The following is an 18263-nucleotide window of genomic DNA, read 5'->3' as shown; positions in this document are numbered from 1 at the left end:
GGCCCATTTTATTGCCAAGCATTCCTTTTCTATAGCAGGATAGTGTTTTTCCCTCGGGAGGAGTTTTCTGCTGATGTATAGAATGGGATGATGTGTTCCATCGTCCTGTGGCTGGGACAGTACAGCCCCAAGCTCCACATCGGAGGCGTCAGTCTGTAAAACAAAAGGCTTATGGAAGTCCGGGCAACACAACACTGGACCCGAAGTGAGTGTGGCCTTTAGACTTTCAAAGCTGTTTAGGTCAGACATCGTGGGAGGGGATAGGGTATTAGGACATGACTTCTGTAATAGATTAGTAAGGGGTTCTGCCATAGTAGAAAATTGGGGAATAAATCGACGATAAAAGCCTATTAATCCTAGGAAGGCTCTAATGTCTTTCTTTTTCTTTGGGAATGGTATATTCTTGATGGCCTCTATTTTCTCCACCGGTCGGCTAATCTGACCATCCCCCACTATGTAGCCCAAGTATTTGATACTGGTTTGTCCTAATCAACATTTCTCCGGATTTGCGGTTAGCTGGGCTGTCCTTAAGGCCCGTAGAACGTCGTCTAAATGAGTCATGTGGTCACCCCATGTTTTGCTATATATGACAATATCATCCAGATATGCCGCTGCATATTGACGATAAGACCGTAAGATTTTATCCATGAGTCTTTGGAAGGAGGCAGGGGCCCCATGAAGTCCAAAGGGTAGGACCTTGAAGTGGTATAGTCCTGAAGGGGTGGCAAAGGCTGTTTATTCTTTGTCTTCTATTTTCATGGGTATTTGCCAATACCCTTTTGTGAGATCAAGGGTGGATAGGTATCTGGCTTGGCCCAATCTCTCAATAAATTCGTCAATCCGTGGCATGGGATATGCATCAAAGTGGGTTAGGTCATTGACCCCTCTATAATCCACACAAAACCGGGTACTTCCGTCCGGCTTGGGGACCAGTACAACCGGAGAGCACCAAGGACTGGCTGACGGCTCAATAATGCCAGCTGCTAACATGGACTAGACTTCCTGTTCTATGATCACCTTTTTGGCTTCCGAGACGCGATATGGCCTCTGCCGGGATACTTTATCTACTTTGAGCCGAATGGGGTATTGCACTAGAGCGGTCCTACTCGGAGTCTTAGAGAAGATATCTTGATTTTTATCTATCAGTTGGGTAAGTTGTCTATGACAGGGTTCTGTTAGTGCGGGATTGATCCATGGTTTTGGAATGTCAGAAAGGGCTTGGGTGGGGAGGGAGGGATATGGGATTTCTTCATACCATGGGTGATGTATCGGACGGGCTGCCCACAGGTGGGTTCTTGCCATTTTTTTAGGAGATTGATATGGTATATCTTCTCCCTTCCGCTGCCTTGGGGAATGGTCAGTTTATATGTGGTGGGGTTGATTTGTGCAATAACGTCATTTGGTCCCTGCCATCGGGCCAACAGTTTGTTTTCAGTACTAGGGAGTAGGACCAACGCCTTGTCTCCTACGGTTAAACTACGAACTACACTTCTAGCGTCATACACCTGCTTCTGTTTCATCTGGGCGTCACGTAAAGCGGTATGGGCTTCTTCCCACACTGTATGAAGATTTTCTCTCAAGTCTTGTGTATAAGATAAGAGGTCTTTGACTTCTTCCTCAGTGTCTTCCCATTGTTCGGCTAACATGTCAAGCAGGGTAAGGGGCTGTCGGCCAAACAACATCTCAAAGGGACTATGTCCTAGGGAGGTCTGAACGTGGGTACGGATTGCGTATAATACAAGAGGTAGTTTTTTCTCCCAGTCTTTACCAGCCTCTGATATGCTTTTTCTGAGGAGTGTTTTAATTGTCCTATTGTACCTCTCTACTAACCCATCTGTTTGTGGGTGATAAACCTGATTTGTTTCACCCCTAGGGATCGGCACACCTCTGTCATGAGTCTGGACATGAAGGGAGTCCCTTGGTCGGTCAATATTTCTTTAGGGAAACCCACCCTGGAAAAGAACTCTATCATTGCTTGTGCAATGGCTTTTGTGTGCATGCTGGGTATGGGAATCGCTTCCGGATACCGGGTGGCATAGTCCACCAATACTAAGACATATCGTCGGCCCCGGACTGAGGGTGTGAGAGGTCCAATAATATCCATCCCAACCCTAGAAAACGAGATGTCTATAATTGGAAGGGGTTGGAGGGGAACAGGTTTATGTGGAGAGGGGTTATACAGTTGGCATTTGGGACACTCTGCACAATGTTTACGAATTTCCCCAAATACCCCAGGCCAATAGAACCGTATGAGCACTGCTTCCTCCGTCTTCTCCCTTCCCAGATGACCTTCCCCATTATCTCCATGGGGTAGGTGTAACACCTGCTGTCGGTGACTCCTAGGAACAACCAACTGTAATTCTTTTCCCCCCGTTGTGGTGGGTCTCCTATATAGTAGATTATTGTGGATCAGGAATCTGGGACCTACCCCTTGTTCCTCTGGAGACAATGCTTGATGCCATGCGTGTTTCAAAAAGGGGTCCTCGTTTTGATTCCGCCGAAAGTCTCCCGTAACTGTACAGACTCTTCTAGCAACCTCTGGTCCGTCCCGTTGTAGGGATTTATGTGCATAGTAATGTCGCTGCTCCCGTTTCTGTTTTCTTCTGAGGGTAACCCGGGCTTCTTTGGGTTCCTCCATATCGGATCCACTGGGTGCCTCCTCCCACCAGGTTCCCAAGAGATGTTCTTGCCCTGCTTTAGCTAACAGAGAGGGGAAGTCCTCATAATCGGTTCTGAGGATTATATCCTCGTCCAGTCGGGAAAGCACCCCCACCCGTAGGGTCTCATTTTTATCCCTCCAATTCAACCATATGGTAGCCACTGGATAATATCGTTGATCGCCATGCACGCATGTGATTAAGACCTGGGTTTTGGAATCATCTTGACCAGGTAGTACTAGATATCGCCGGATTACACTGTGGCTACACCCTGAATCTATTAGGGCTGTTCTTTCCACCTCATTGATGATGATAGTCAGGGTATATTTTGGTTTCTCCCCTCCGGACCAGAAAACCCTCCCTCTCGTCAATCCTATCTCCATGGGTTCCTCAGCGTCTTTTCTATGTGGGCAATGTCTGGTGATATGACCCCACTCCGAGCAGTTATAACACTGGGGACCTGTGCCTGGGTAGCCGGGAGTCACCGGGGCTGCTGGTTGTGAACGTTCTGGACCATGTATTAGTACCGGCCGATGGGTGGTGCTCCTAGTCATGGTGGGTTGGACAGGGGAGGGAGGTGGTGGTCTGCTAGCTGTAGCTCGGAAGTCCTGGCTCCTCTGATATGCACATGCAAGGTCCACAGCTGTTTCGTTAGTCAGCCCGGGATGTTGTCTTACCCAGTTACGTGTTGTAGAAGGCAAAGCATCCAGATACTGATCCAGGACTATAACGTCATACATTTCTTCCCTGGTTTTCTCTGTTGGATGTAGCCACCTCCCTGCTGCATGCTGGACTCTGTAGTACAAAGTGCGAGGGTTCTCCTGATGCTGCCATTTCACTTGGCGGAACCTAATGCAGTAGCTTTCACTATCCAGCCCAACCCTTTCCAAAATAGTTTTCTCGATCTCTCTGTAGGGTAGAGTGCCACCAGGATTAATAGCTTGGTAAGTGGCCTGCAAGTTGCCTGTGAGTAGTGGGGCTATATACTGGCCCCATTTTTCTTCTGGCCAGTTGGCCGTGCTGGCAACTCTCTCAAAGTTCGTGAAGAAAGAGTCTGGGTCCTCCTGTTCCTGATAGCGCTGCAGTACGCTACTTGGTACATTAGGGTGCACCTTTGTATGTGCGATGGTGTCAGTAAGCTTCCCCAGGGCTGTTTCATGTACCAGCTGGTTGTTGCTTGGCTCTTGAGAGGTGTCTGCAAAGCCTCACGTTCCTCCTTGGCTTTCATTTGTTGCTCCCATACCAGCTGGAGGTGTTGCTACCCCTCTGCCAACTGGGCTATCATATCTGCCATAGTTGCCTTCTCTTCCATGGTGGCGGTCCTCAAAATCCCACTTCTGACACCACTTGTAACGGTATTGGTGGGTAGTAATCACACATGAATCGGTTGTTCTATGTACGTGATGTTTATTTGAGGTATTTTGGGTTCGAGCTATGGTAGTTCCTGGTCTCTCCTCTTTTATTTTTTTCCTTTCTTCTAGCTTGGTTGGATGTTGTGGTATCGGATTCGCACTTCACACTTCTCCTTTGTCTCCTCGTCTTACAGGTTCCCCGGGAAGCATATGTGGAGAGAAAGAGAGGAATAGAGGTAAGTGATTTGTAATGCACTCTGGGTATTTTTCCTCTCTTCTGTCGCCTTCCTGCCTTCCCTTCTTTTTGTTCCGTTCCACTTTTGGTATACTGGTGTCTTTTCTTCTTTTACTCTTTTCCTACTTCTCTGATCTGTCTCATTAGAGTGGGATTATTCCTATGTCTACCCTCTTGCCCTTATTCTTTTCCTTCTGCAAAAATAAATGGTCTGGAGTTCTCTTATTTTCCTATTGTTTTGTGGTTCTCTGTGCGCGGTGCCTTGGTGCTGAATCTCACTGAAGTGCTTCTTTGTTTTGTGCTCAATACCTCGGTGATTGCATGCAGTAGTGCTCTCCCACCCCTTTTCCCCTTCGTACTTTTCCCCTTCTCTTTTCTTTCCCCATCCCCCCTTTCTCTCCGCCCTCCCGCTCCCTCAGGGCAGGGCCCACACACACCTGTTACTGCCACGGTTCTACGGAAGCGTGGTAGGATGCAGCGTTCCATCTTCCCGGGTTCCTGCTGTGTCAGGGATCCCGTCTGTGGTGTCCATTCCCCGTCACTTGGGTAGATGCCGCTCTCCCGTTTTCAGGCACCTCTCGATTCTCAGATCTTCTTCGTCCTCTTCCTCGTCGTCTTCTTCGCCGTCTCCTCCTCCGATTCCGTTTCCATCTCCTCCTCCACACAATTCTGGTTCTGCTACTGAGTCTTTTGACCTCCCGGCTTCCAGTGTCAGAGCTGCCGCCAGCCAATCACAGGAAGGGAAGCCGGGGAGGTCCGGAACAGCGCAGTCAGCGCCAGCACCAGTCTGTCTTATGTGCGGGCTGTCCCCAGCTAGCCCGTCACAGGTACTTACACATTATACGAGGTCCAGGGTTCACCTATTAGTGAAGTGTAGGCAGTGTCTAGAAGCCAGGCTCTCTAGAGGTAGCTGTGGATGAGCAGCCAAGGCTTATTTAGGAGACATGCAAAACTCATACAATACCACAGTAGTTCATACACATGAAAGAAAACACTCAGTAGTGACACAATTACCAAAAAGTACTAGAGAGGCAATGTGGTAACTAAGCAACGTCATAGGCGTTGCTGGAATTGTGTCCTTGGGTATGAGTATCCAAGTAACAAGTGTTCTTAGAATGTTGTGGGGGGTTTAGAATGTATGGGGAGGAGAGAAGGACTGTTGGAAGAAGGATACAGACTTGCAGGCTGGTATAGGGCTTTGATGTATAGACACCAAGAATAAAGCTAGTTCCTATTACCACGTCCGACTGCCGGAGTTGTGAATGTTTACTTCCTTCGTCTAGAAGCTGCATTTATCATTAGTGACTAGTGACATGCAGGTGGCATGCTTGCAAAGCCCTAACACCACAAGCCATGCAAATGTAAAGCAGCAACGATTCACTGATGTGGGTGAGCGGAGTGCCGGGAGAACCAACTTGCACGTTTATGAGTTATTCTTACCTTAAGCGCATGTTTTCCTTGCGCAAGGACTCTCTATACTAAACGGTCTCCACATGAGATCACTGCACGGGCGCGTGTATTCTGTGACGACAACGCGTCGTATACGCCTGGTTTCCAACAACGCGCCTTACGAGCAAGAGGAAAGGTCCCTGGAAACAGCTGCGCGTCGCATACGCTTTGTTTCCATGATGACAGGAAGTCAACAAACAGTGTGCAACTCCCGAAGGATCTGCCCTGGTGTATCTTTTGCTATTCCCGAGTTTCAAAGGGATAATCTATGGTGCGTCTCATGCGGTGATACACACACCAAAATAAGATTATTTATTTTGGGTACTGTTTATTGCCGAGTCGCGAGAGATCAGTCTACAGAACGTCTGAGAGATCAGTTTATGTAAGGCTGCTCGTTAGAATTGGCAAAAGAAAGTATGTGGCAAAAAGACAATCCATCTTTAGAAAAAATGTTGTTATAACAAAAACTTATTAGCACTCGAGAAAGGGTTCTCTGTAATGAAAATGTTGGTACTGACACAAATGGAAAAGAAGAGGGAATTACTGTCAAAACAGTACAGAGCAACACAGTGATGTACAATGATAGGAAAAGTGGTGAAAGTATGAAATTGAAAAAACCCTTTGCAGGGAATTGTTTCTGGTGTGGGTATGTTGGTCACATGGCCAACAATAAAGAATGTCCTGTTTGGAATAGTTTGCAAAAATTGTTGTAAGACTGGTCATTTTGCAAAGTGTTGCGGAAAAAAGAGTAATATTAAGAAAATAAGGGAAGTGGTGTGTGAATGTGACACAATTTGATTCAGGGGCAAAGATCACGTTGATACCGAAGTCATTCTATGATCAGCAATTAAGAGGGAAAGTCAAGTTATTGAAGCCAGATGTGCAACCGAAGGGTTATGGTGGAGAACCAATTAAATTACTAGGTTACTTTTGGGGAAGCATAGAATTTAAAGAACGTATCATACCAGCAAAAATATATATTTCTGTGAAGGGAAATTCTTTAATTAGTTGGTTTCATCAACGTGATCTGCGTGTCCTATTAGACCCAAATGAAGACCCACCAGTTAGACATAAAGATGTGCCTGTAATTCAAACCATGGCAGAGGATGTGAGTGGTTGGGTGCATAGATTTCCAGAAGTATCCAGCAGAAAGTTGGGCTGTCTCAAGAATTACGTGCATAAAATCAGGCTCAAGCCTGGGGCGGTACCTAAGGCAGCAAGGTTGAGGAATGTCCCATTAATGGTGAGAGACAAGATGAAAGATGAGATTGATAAGCTTACCATGAATGGAAATATTCAGGAAGTAGAAGCTTTGGAATGGTCGGCACCGGTTGTTATGGCAAGAAAAGCCAGTGGAGAGGCCAGGCTGTGTGTCGATCTCAGGGAACTAAAAAAGTTGGTTATAATAGATCATTACCCTCTTCCAAATATTACTGAGATATTGTGCGCTCTTAATGGTGTGAAACACTTCTCTACACTTCAGGCAACCCTCTAACAGGAGGTAAGTAACACACTAGATATGTACACCAGTAATCAGAAATAGGCATAATAAGCAATAGAAACCAGTGCAATAGACAATAATGACCCTAGGGGAGCCCAAACCATGTACTAAAAAAATGGAATGCGAATGCAGGACCCCCATCCAGGAAAGTGGAATCAGTATAGGGGAGATGGGGGAACTAGGAAGCCCCAAAGGTAAGTACCACAGTTTCCCCCAGTGACCAGGAAGAAAGGAGGAAGTTACTGGGTTTCCCCCAAACCACCACAAAAGACGAAAAATAAGAAAATGCAACGCCCAGACAAGACTGCAAGAAACCAGCAGTGGGTTCCTGTAGAGGAAGACCTGTGGAAGAAGGGGACTAAGGCGGTCATTCTAAACGCGGCGGGCGGCGGTCGCCACCCGCCATGCGGTTACCGCCGAATGACCGCCCCGCGGTCAAAAGACCGTGGCGGCCATTCCAACTTTCCCGCTGGGCCGGCGGGCAACCGCCAAAAGGCCGCCCGCCGGCCCAGCGGGAAAGCCCCTGCAACGAGGAAGCCGGCTCCGAATGGAGCTGGCGGAGTTGCAGGGGTGCACCCGTCACGATTTTCACTGTCTGCTAAGCAGACAGTGAAAATCTGAATGGGGCTCTGTGAGGGGGCCCCTGCACTGCCCATGCCAGTGGCATGGGCAGTGCAGGGGCCCCCAGGGGCCCCACGACACCCGTTCCCGCCATCCTGGTTCTGGCGGTGACAACCGCCAGAAACAGGCTGGCGGGAAGGGGGTCGGAATCCCCGTGGCGGCGCTGCAAGCACCGCCGCCATGGAGGATTCCCTGGTCCAGGGGAAAACCGGCGGGAAACCGCAGGTTCCCCTTTTCTGACCGCGGGTTTACCGCCGCGGTCAGAATAGCCCAGGAAGCACCGCCAGCCTGTTGGCGGTGCTTCCGCTGCCCTCCGCCCTGGCGGTCATGGACCACCAGGGTCGGAATGACCCCCTAAGTCCAGAAGTCACAGAATTGTCCAGTGGGGGCAGGAGTCACTACCCACCCATCTGTGGTTGCAGGAGTTGGTCGACAGTAGGACAAAGATGGTCCGCAGTGCAGCCCTAGAGTTGGTGATGAGTTCCTGGAGGATGCAGTCAATGTCCCACGCCAGATGGAAAACTGTAGTCAGTCAGTGGCATGGAAAAGCCACCAACAAGCCTTGGCAAAGGCAGAAGTCACGATGAAGCAAAAGCAGAGCTGTCAGGGACCAGCAAGGTCCAGGAGGACTCAACCCACTGGGGGGACTACCAGGGGGCTCTCAGCAAGACAGAGAGTCCACAGAAGAAAAGGCAGCCCCCACAGGAGACCCACTGGAAGAGGACCCAGGAGTTACACAGCACAACTGAAGAAGGTTCCCACACCGCAGGAGGAGCATGCAGAGGGCTGTGCGTCACAGGGAAGAGTGCTGGGGGATGGGGCTACACAGAGCCTGAAGATCCCTTGGAGGAGATGCCAACAAGCCTTAGAAGCTGCAAGAGACGTGTGCATGGGGTTACTGTCCTGTGGGGAAAGGCAAGGGCTTACCTCCACCAAAGTTGGACAGCTGGTAGAGAGGACCAAGGGAACCACTCCAGACTACCACCCATGATGCAGGATCCACGCAGCTCAGGATGAGAGGAGATCCACGCTGCCAGCTGTCATTGCAGGTGGTGCCTGCGGATGCAGGGGAGTGAATCCTTCACTCCAAGGGAGATTCCTTCTTCCTTCTCATGCAGACTGAAGACTTGCCACCCTCAGAGGTTGCACAGCCAGAGAAATGTTGCAGAAGCTGGAAAGAGCCGTGGAAACAATTTTGCAAGCACAGTCTTTGTTGTGGATGCAGATTGTCTGTTTCTGAAGGGTCCAGTTGCAGTTCCAGTGGTCAAAAGTCAAAGTAGAGTTTGCAGAGGAGTCATGCTGGAATCTTGCAAACCGAATCTGAGGACCCACACAAGAGGAAGACCCTAAATAGCCCTGGAAGGGGGATTGGTCACCTAGACAGGTGCCTACTTATCAGGGGTGGGCACTGACCTCAGATGCTCCCAGGGGCCTCTGCCCACCTTGGATTCAAGATGGCAGAATCAAGGGACCCTCTGGAGGAGCTCTGGGTACCACCCCGGGGGTGGTAATGGACAGGGAGTAGTCACTCCCCTTTCCATTGTCCAGTTTCAAGCCAGAGGAGGGACTGGAGGTCCCTGAACCGGTGTAGACTAGTTTATGCAAGACGGGCACCAAATGTGCCCTTCAAAGTATACAAGTGGCTTGGGGAGGCTACCTCTTCCAAGCCATGTAACACCTATTTCCAAAGGGAGAGGGTGTTACCTACCTCTCCCAGAGGAAATCCTTTGTTCTGCCTTCCTGGGCTTGAGCTGATCAAGCAGCATGAGGGCAGAAACCTGTCTGAGGGGTAACAGCAGCTTGGGCTGCCCGGAAAAACCCAGAAAGTTGGTAGGAGCAATGCTGAGGAGCCAGTATGGAGCCCCCAGAGTTCACTGAATCATACCTCCAATATTGGAAACCGAATTGGGATATGATTCTGACATGTTTGATACCAAACATGCCTAGGTACGGAATTACCAATATGTAGCTGGGCATAGGTAGTGACCTATGTCCAGTGCACGCATAAAATGGCGTCCCCGCACTCACGAAGTCCAGGAAAATGGAGCTGGAATTTGTGGGGGCACCTCTGCTCATGCAGGGGTGCACTCGCACTAAGGTACCTGCAATCTGCCCTCTGGGGTAGGAGGGACTACCATTGGGTGACTTACAGTGACATGGTGCAGTGACCTGTAGTGAAAAGGGTGCATGCACCCCTTTACGCAGGCTGCAATGGCAGGCTTGCAGATACACTTTGTATGGGCTCCTCATGGGTGGCATAATACATGCTGTGTTCGATGGTGGACCCTTGGTCCCCCAATGCCCTGGGTACCTGGTACCATATACTAGGGACTTACAAGGGGGCACCATTATGCCAAATGTGGGGTGTGTGTGGTCCAAGCAACCAAGTTTAAAGGTAGAGAGCATAGTCACTGGGGTCCTGGTTAGCAGGATCCCAGTGAACACAGTCAAAACATACTGACAACAGGCAAAAAGTGGGGGTAAGCATGCCAGAAGGAGGGTACTTTCCTACAGCCACGTCCCCAGTCTTACTTCTTTGCCTGCACCCCACCTCTTGCTTCCCTGACCCTCCTTGGCATTTTGTTTCTTTTTTAAGTTACCAATTCAACTTGGACTGTTAACCAAACATTTAGGAAAAAAAGTCTTCTGCATCATTTTGTTAAGCATGCATGTGGGGTGTGCACACCTATAAAGTGATGCTGCCATCCTCAACAGGAGTATTTTTGTAATTCTTTAACCATGCTGTACAGCATCAAAGATACTGAGCAGCATGGCTAAAAACCATTTGCAAAGTCAAAATATCCCAAAGGTAAGACAATAGTTTTGCGGTGTTTTTTGTTTAAAGCAACATCTCTCTGTAGCCCCTTTCACACCTCAAAAGCATTAAAAACCTAGCTTTTCCAGAACACTTTTCCGGTTGTCTCGAGGGACACAGTGAGCACACCCTTGAACAGTGGCAAACATATATACCTCACAGTTTTGTGAAGGAGTGAGCAGCTAAAGCAGGAATCATGTTCGGAGGAGGTTTATGTTGAAATATAAGAGCAAGTTTCGGCATTTGTTGTACTGTCACACTACTTGAAGTTAGATAACTATATTAATTAGTAAAGAGATCTCGATCTGTACAGTTGTTTGTTGTCAAGAGAACTAATATGTAATTTATGGTTAGAGCGTCACTTTATAAAGACATAAAATAAATGATGGTTGTGCAAATGATTGCCAAATCACACAAATCCTTAATGGTGCTTCTTCATTCTCGTTTTCACTCCTCTACCATTGTCTTCTTTATCTCTAGTAAACTATTAGATTTTCTGTTCCAGAGAAAGAGCATTTTTCAAAAGTGTTACTTTTGTTACTTCACTTTAGAAAGTTTAGCATCTTGCTGTACCAGTTATTTCAAGATACTAATGTAAGCAAGCATGTCTCAGCGGGTTAATGTACAAGCTTCAGAGTGAATATATAACCTGAAGGTGACAAGGTGACATGATGAAATTTGGCAGAAACAAGTCCGTTTTTCACCCTTTGAAGGTGAACAAAAACATGGGAATTGTGATGGATGATAGTACCATCCATTATCAGTAGAGATAGCTTATTCTGTAGTGTGACCACATTTTTTATTAATAATTCACCTGGTAGAGCAATAATGGGATATTTATTATTTATTCACCAAAATGTATGTTTAAATGTAATTCCTCAACTCATTCACTACAAATGTAATTATCTTTTGGTATATGTGTGGTATTTGTATAAAACAAAACTAGATGAAAGGTAGCAAAGCGAGGTGCAAGGGGAAAAGCAAGCATACAGGTAGTGAGTGATCATTGGGATCTGAGGGGTAAGTAGGTTCTGAGAGTGAAGAAGTGGAAAGTTACCCCATTAAGTGCATAGTAATTATTTGTAGGAGGAAAAGATGCTATATTTTGCTTTAGGGAAAACAATGAGTCTAATTCACAAAAATGGCCCCGAAATGTTAGGTTTGACATAATATAAAAGATTCATAGAGTTACACCTGCATTTCAACAATAGCTGTAGCTTTCCAGGAGCATCACTGGTGGGAAAAATTCACTCACAGATTTTCCACAAGACGGAAAATAAACATGAGTAAATGTTTCCCATTAAATATGGGGATATTCCCATGTACAACCTGGAAAGACACCTTCTTTCACAGGAATAAGTAGTATGTGTATACATGACTACCTTCAAAATATTTAGTAATACCCAAAAACTTATGAAGGTTTTCACTGTAATGTGTAGGACCATCCTCTCACCTACAACATAGCCTTTCCCATCCATAACGCTATCTTTACGACAAGAAAATACAATGTGAGGACTGATTTTCCATCTTTGAGTGAAGTTTGCAAGTCAATTCCCAAATACTGGTTTTGAGATTCAAGATTTACCTAGAAAAATATGTTGTTTTCTGCACATCAAAACTAAAATTGGAGACAAAAAAAACCTTTGGGAATTGGGCACATTGAGTTTGACCAAGTTAGGCCAAGTATCATATTTCAGAATGAGATTGTAAACCGGTGGAACAAAGGTTATATATGAAACATATACCCCAAAGATTTTAATCTTCACTGAAAGTATGCATAATTAACGAAGGTGAATAACATGTTGACCGCAAATACCAGTGTATATTTCTGACCTAAAATACTTTTTCATCTCCTTCAACGTTTTCCGAACAGGACATTTAAAACTTGGAACACAAATGTAAAAGTTTTTGGTCAAAGCATATATTCTGAATTTACAGAGCAATTCAGCCAAAATATCTATTTGAAACTGAATGTTGGTAGTGTTCTAAAATATGTACACAACAAACAAGGTGTGTTAGAAAATGCATACAAATATATCCAATAACTAGCTGTTTCAGAATGAGGTTCCACTTAAGTTCTTTATATAGACAGCATTTTGTAGTGTAAGGAAGTTGCACCATATATTCAGCAACACTTATTCCATCTACTTTTTGTTTACGTCAGCTCTACCACATGGAAAAATATTCATCCTTAATAACATTCTGTTGTGCATGCTCCACATGTGGGCTAAAGCAAGAGCCATCAGAGCCATTTCACATAAAGTTTTGCATTATTGCAAAACAATGCCAGCAAGATAGCCCAGTGACTTAAATACTCACATTGGCATCTGTAGTAAGCTGCAGGTCACAACTGTGAATCCTGGCAAGGCCCACTCATCCTTCCATTCTTTTGAGGTCTACTGAGTACCATTAAAATGGGGTAAAACAAACATCTCCCTTACAGCTCTTAGAAACAAAATGGCAGTCGAAATGTACAAAGTGATAGATTAAAACTATTTTTGTTAGAAAAGTTATCCTATCCAATTTGTAAAACTTGTTCAACAGGAAATGTAGCACATGTGATTTGCTCCAAATTAAAGTTTGCACATCCCCCCAAAAATAGCAAACATGTTTGCACTGTTTTATTGGTTCCTTTTTCTTTTTTGAATCAAAAAAGCACGAAATAATGTTACTACTTCTTTTTAACAAAACGTATTCTTGGGATTTGTTAAAACATAAAAAACAATTTCCTAGCAGTAAAGGCATGGTACATTTGGCTTCACAATCTGTTTCCATCTTTTTTACACTGGTGCAAAAATCTTGTTGATTTACAATGAATCAAAATAAGTACGCAATACTGATTGCAGCACTATTTAATAACCTTCAGGAGACTGAGTACCTGCTGCAGAGAGGTGAACATGCTTGTCCTTCTAGTGGTGAGCATATGAAATAGCAAGGGGCATATTTAAGAGCCCCTAGTGACACTGGAGCATCATTTTCTGTGATGCTCCGGTGTCGCTATGCCCTGCACCGCTTAACGCCACCTTGTAAATATGACCCCTTCACATGCAGCACTTTGCATGGAAGGGGCAACACCCATTGCATTTTGACCCTACCTCAGATTTACTTGTTTTCGTAAACCTGAGGCAGCGCCCAAAACTAATGCCACCCCAGGGGTGGTGTTAGAGTGGCACAAAGAGGAGAAATGCTTTTATTTCTCCAGAAAAGAGACGCCTTAGGCAAAGCACAATAGGGTAGTAAGGGTGAAAGGCGCCGCACATCTAGGCAGTAAAACAATAATTTTACACAAGTAACAAAGTAACAGCAAGATCAGGTGCAAACTGGCCCAGTGCCTTACTACCCGGTAGGCACCAAAGAGGGTATTGGGATACCCGAAGACAAAATTGGACAAGAATGGCCACAGCACACCGATAGTATAGTCCAATAGTGTGGCAGGGATGAGTAACCCTTATCTTATGTTGCTATGAAGCAAAGTTGAAAGGAGTCTCAAGTCCTGTTTGTAGAGGGTGTCTTTTATTTGTAGATACTGGAAATCATTGTGTCATCAGCGTGATACAGCCAACACGTGTTTCGTCACACCAGTGACTTTATCAAGGCTGAAGTGGCGAAGGGACGTGTGTCAACGAGCTATTTTGGACTTGAGACTCCTTTCAACTTTGCTTCATAGCAACATAAGATAAGGGTTACTCATCCCTGCCACACTATTGGACTATACTATCGGTGTGCTGTGGCCATTCTTGTCCAATTTTGCTTTTATTTCTCCTCGTTTTTTTCTCTTTCTATGTGTGCTGCAATTTGCAGCACACATAGAAAGAGCAAATCGCCATTTAAGATTGTTTTTGTGCAGAAAGGTGTTCTTTCCTGCACAAGAACAATCTCCCCCTCAACACAGACGTCCTTGCACTATGGGGGGATACACAGGGGTGCGCTGCATTCTGGTAAATACGGTGCATCCCTGCGTTTTGAAAATGACGGTGCACGCCACTGCCAAATTTAGTGCCGCACATCATCATTTTCTATTGAATCTGGCCCCAAGTGCTTTAAATGGGTAGGTACTGTCCAGTACTGAGTACCTACACTTCTTTAATTTGAAAGGGAGAATCCCGAAACCTCTCAGCACTGCTACAATACATTTGATGGGAGAGTACCAGCATTTCTCAGGGGCAAACAGGTACTCTAAGTAAAATGAACCTTCACTTTTATATTTCCATTTAAAGCACTGAAAATAACGGATTTCTGGGGCAATACTTCAGCTTGTGGGGTATGCTCAAAATTCGGAGTGCCGAAAAAGTGCACAATTAAGCGCAAAGTGCAAAAAAATATATATGTACTCCTCTTTTTGTCCAAGATTTGAAGAAGGTGATAAGAGCAGTGGACGACTGTGGAGCCTAAACCAGAGATTAGTAACGCATCTTGACCTTCTAAGCTTTTGTGCTTGCTGCGCAAATGGCCGCCCGGCACAGCACTAAAGTCCCAAGCCAGCACTAGTGAATATGGAAGCGACGAAACCGAGGGGTGTGATATTTCCGGTGCAGAGGCTTTTTACTTAGGAAAAACTGAAAACTACGACCCTAGTGATATTAAAAGAAATATTCGAGGGTATAGGATTAGGCTGAGGAATCGTCCACTCGCTTAGGCTAAATCCAGGTGGCAAAAGTGAGCGTGCTTTCCCACAGTCTGTGCACTCCGGGTTTTCCCACTGCTAAGGTCAATTTGAAAAAAAACTCATCCCCGGTGGTAACCAGCTAAAGTGTTCAAAACGTGTTTCGCCTCATTCCAAAAAATAAGAAAGTGTTAAATAAAATAAAAAAAAGACAGAACATAGCAACATGTAGTAGAAGTGGGGGAGCCAACAAATTTACAGGTAGAGTCAAACCAAGAATCTGGCTCGCATCTTAGACCAAGTTCACAAGCTGCTATATAAATCATCCTATAAACATCACGTAAAACGGTAAACTCATCAAAATTCAAAAAAGTGTGTTTCTTTAACAGGGGGAGCATTGCCAAGAATAAGGTATATTACAGCACTGCGAAGCACTGATTAAAAGTGATAGTTTCGTACAACTGGTAGTCTGAACTCAAATATTGGAAGGTGCGTCCATGAACGATAATTAAGAGGAAAAAATGAGTTGTGGTGAAATAAAGTATATTTGACTTACGTTTCAAGGATTTAAGCAGGGAAGTCGTGATTTGTCCAGGTTTCACTGTTTACAAATCAGCCAGTAAATAGATCTGTCCCTATTCTATCTTTCCTTACGTTAAGGTTTTCTTTTTACCTTACATCATTTTCTGCGATTTTTAAATACAGCTCGAGCTCACCCCAAAGTTTGAGCGCTTTACAGAAAGGGAGATAAACTGCTCCTAATCTAGCGCTACCAGCCAGTTTCCCCGCAATAGGGCAGTATTCCTCTAGGCGGTAAAGCAGCGATTGTAAGGAAAGCCGATAGAGGGCTGCCGAGTCACGGGACAGCACATTTAAGTGACATGCTTAGAACATCTGCAATTCTGCATGATACACCCCTTTCAATGGTCCAAGCGATAGATGAACTTGCCATCGCCTTATCAGTGAGTGGAGTGTAGGGGAGGACGTGCCAATCAAGGCTCGAGCCTGACGTCTGGCTCAGTTCGAGGTCCTGTTGCAGCCTCGAGCGAACATCGAGTCCCGCTCTCAAGTGGCTTCTGTCTGCACGTCCGTTTGACCACGATGTGAAGTTACGTTCAAAGGTGTTGACTGTGGAACAATTAGAACCAGGTTCGAGTCTCAGCGGCAACTCAACATCCCCTGATTGTTGCATATTACTTAATTTCCCCGTACCTACAAACAATGTATTGCGGGGAAACTGGCTGGTAGCGCTAGATTAGGAGCAGTTTATCTCCCTTTGAAGTCAGTCATGCACATAACATCCTGCAAGGGCTCCCACAAAGTCTCACCCTGTCCATAGACCTTGCTCTCCGCTTCCGCCACGTCGGAACAGCCCCGGGGACCTGGAAGAGCCCCTCCCGCCTCTGAGGCAGCCCGCTTGGAAAGACGGAGAGATGGCAGCAGTAGGAGAAAGCTACCTGGCACGGACAGCCCCTCCATGGGCGGGCGTCAGAGAAGGACAGCGCGTGACCGCCCCGTCACCGCCCTCCTCAAGCGAAGTGGGCGAAGGGAGCGGGAGGGGCCGAAAGCCAGAACCTGCAACCTTTCCTCCCATATACCTTTTTGTTTTGTTATCTTACTTGTGTGCGCCCATTAATCATTTTTCCGTTTTCGGAAGTGCATGGCGGGGAAGGTTAGGGGGAATAATGCCAGTCAGCAGCATGACATAGGTCCATGCAAGGTACTGAGTACCCGCACTTCTTTGTTTTGAAAGGGTGAGTACCTGCACTTCTCAGCAGAAGTGCAATACTTGGGGACCTGCCCTTTTTTTCTAAGTCACGGACTGGCAATGCGGCACTCTCATTGAGATGCTAATGGGGAGGCAGGGCCCTCAGACTTCTTTTGGCCAACCCTTTTATATATTTAACTGTTTCATCCTAATTCTGCACATTCCACGACAGTATTATTTAGCTGCTTTGTCATTGTAACAAACTCAGTCTGGGAAAAGATCACGTCTTGTTAATACTGGTGTAATACCTGAATACAGGATGTCAACAACTGAAACGTAACCAGTTAACCTTTGAAAAAAGTCTTAAGGGTCTCCCATTGTGCTGGCACCACCTGTAGCGATTTCTGCGTCGCAACCATTTGAGTACGATAAAAACACATCAGATTCTGGGCCAGCCCAGAGCTTATTAGTAGTTCAGTTTCTTGTCTATCCCATTTGCTTATTTCTTATTAAATGGTATTTCTAACTCTTTTTTTGATCCCCCACCCCCCCAGGGCAAAGCTTCTACAGCAACTTTTGGAATGGATGACGTATTCTTCGATGTTTGACCTCCAGGGAAAGGTGCATGCTGGTCAGAGGCGTTTAAAAGAATGGTTAAAGTGGGCAATTGCCCATGGCCCTCAACTTCCAGGGCTCCGCCGGGGAAAGTTATGTTTCTCTCTATTTGATCTTTCTATTCAATTTTTCTATCTAAACCGCTCTCCCTCTCTGCATACCACCCCCATTGACTCGGTTTTCTACCATGTCCTCTAAAGAAGTGTTGGGGTCCCAGTCAAGACGTATTTCAAAATTTCTTGGGTGATACTGTGACATTTTATCACATGACATTATTATTTGGCATTGCTCTGGCTTATAGTATCAGGAAATGTGTAATGACATTTATATTTATTCAATATAGGGGCCCCCAAAATATGACTTGCCGGGTGTCCCCAAATTCCTTAAGATGACACGGATGCTCAGCCCACAAAATGGGGCCTTGGGGGGGTGGAAGTATAATACCACTGAGGGTCCAGAATTAGGGCAGGTGGGTTGCAGCTCTTTGGGACCCAGAACGGTAAGAAGGCTGGGAACAAACAAAAGGAGCCCCTCTGGTGCCCTATTGGTTTAGGTGTCCGAATACCAGCCGGATGGTTACAGGTTAATGTCCTGCTGCTGATATGTTCATGCATCTTGAATCAAGATGTGTGCTATCACAGAGTGTCTCAAGTATTACTTCAGTAAGTGGTTGAGGTTCAGGCAAGATAGGAAAGGTGTTATTGCTT

General features: G+C 45.9%; 1 long non-coding RNA gene across 4 annotated transcripts in view; it reads right to left on the bottom strand.

Annotated features, from left to right (window-relative positions):
- LOC138300129 (uncharacterized) overlaps positions 1–16665 on the bottom strand; it is a 115743-nt gene extending 99078 nt beyond the window's left edge. For all 4 annotated transcript variants that reach the window (XR_011204876.1, XR_011204877.1, XR_011204881.1 and 1 more), the window contains exon 1: positions 16562–16665. This is a non-coding gene — a long non-coding RNA (uncharacterized lncRNA). The remainder of the gene's footprint in view (positions 1–16561) is intronic.
- Between the last annotated feature and the right edge of the window lie 1598 nt (positions 16666–18263).

Source organism: Pleurodeles waltl, chromosome 1_2 (assembly GCF_031143425.1).
Source record: "Pleurodeles waltl isolate 20211129_DDA chromosome 1_2, aPleWal1.hap1.20221129, whole genome shotgun sequence".
NCBI classification, from domain to species: domain Eukaryota; kingdom Metazoa; phylum Chordata; class Amphibia; order Caudata; family Salamandridae; genus Pleurodeles; species Pleurodeles waltl.
The sequence above is the reverse complement of the archived record's forward strand: the minus strand, read 5'-3'. Positions and strand labels throughout refer to the sequence as shown.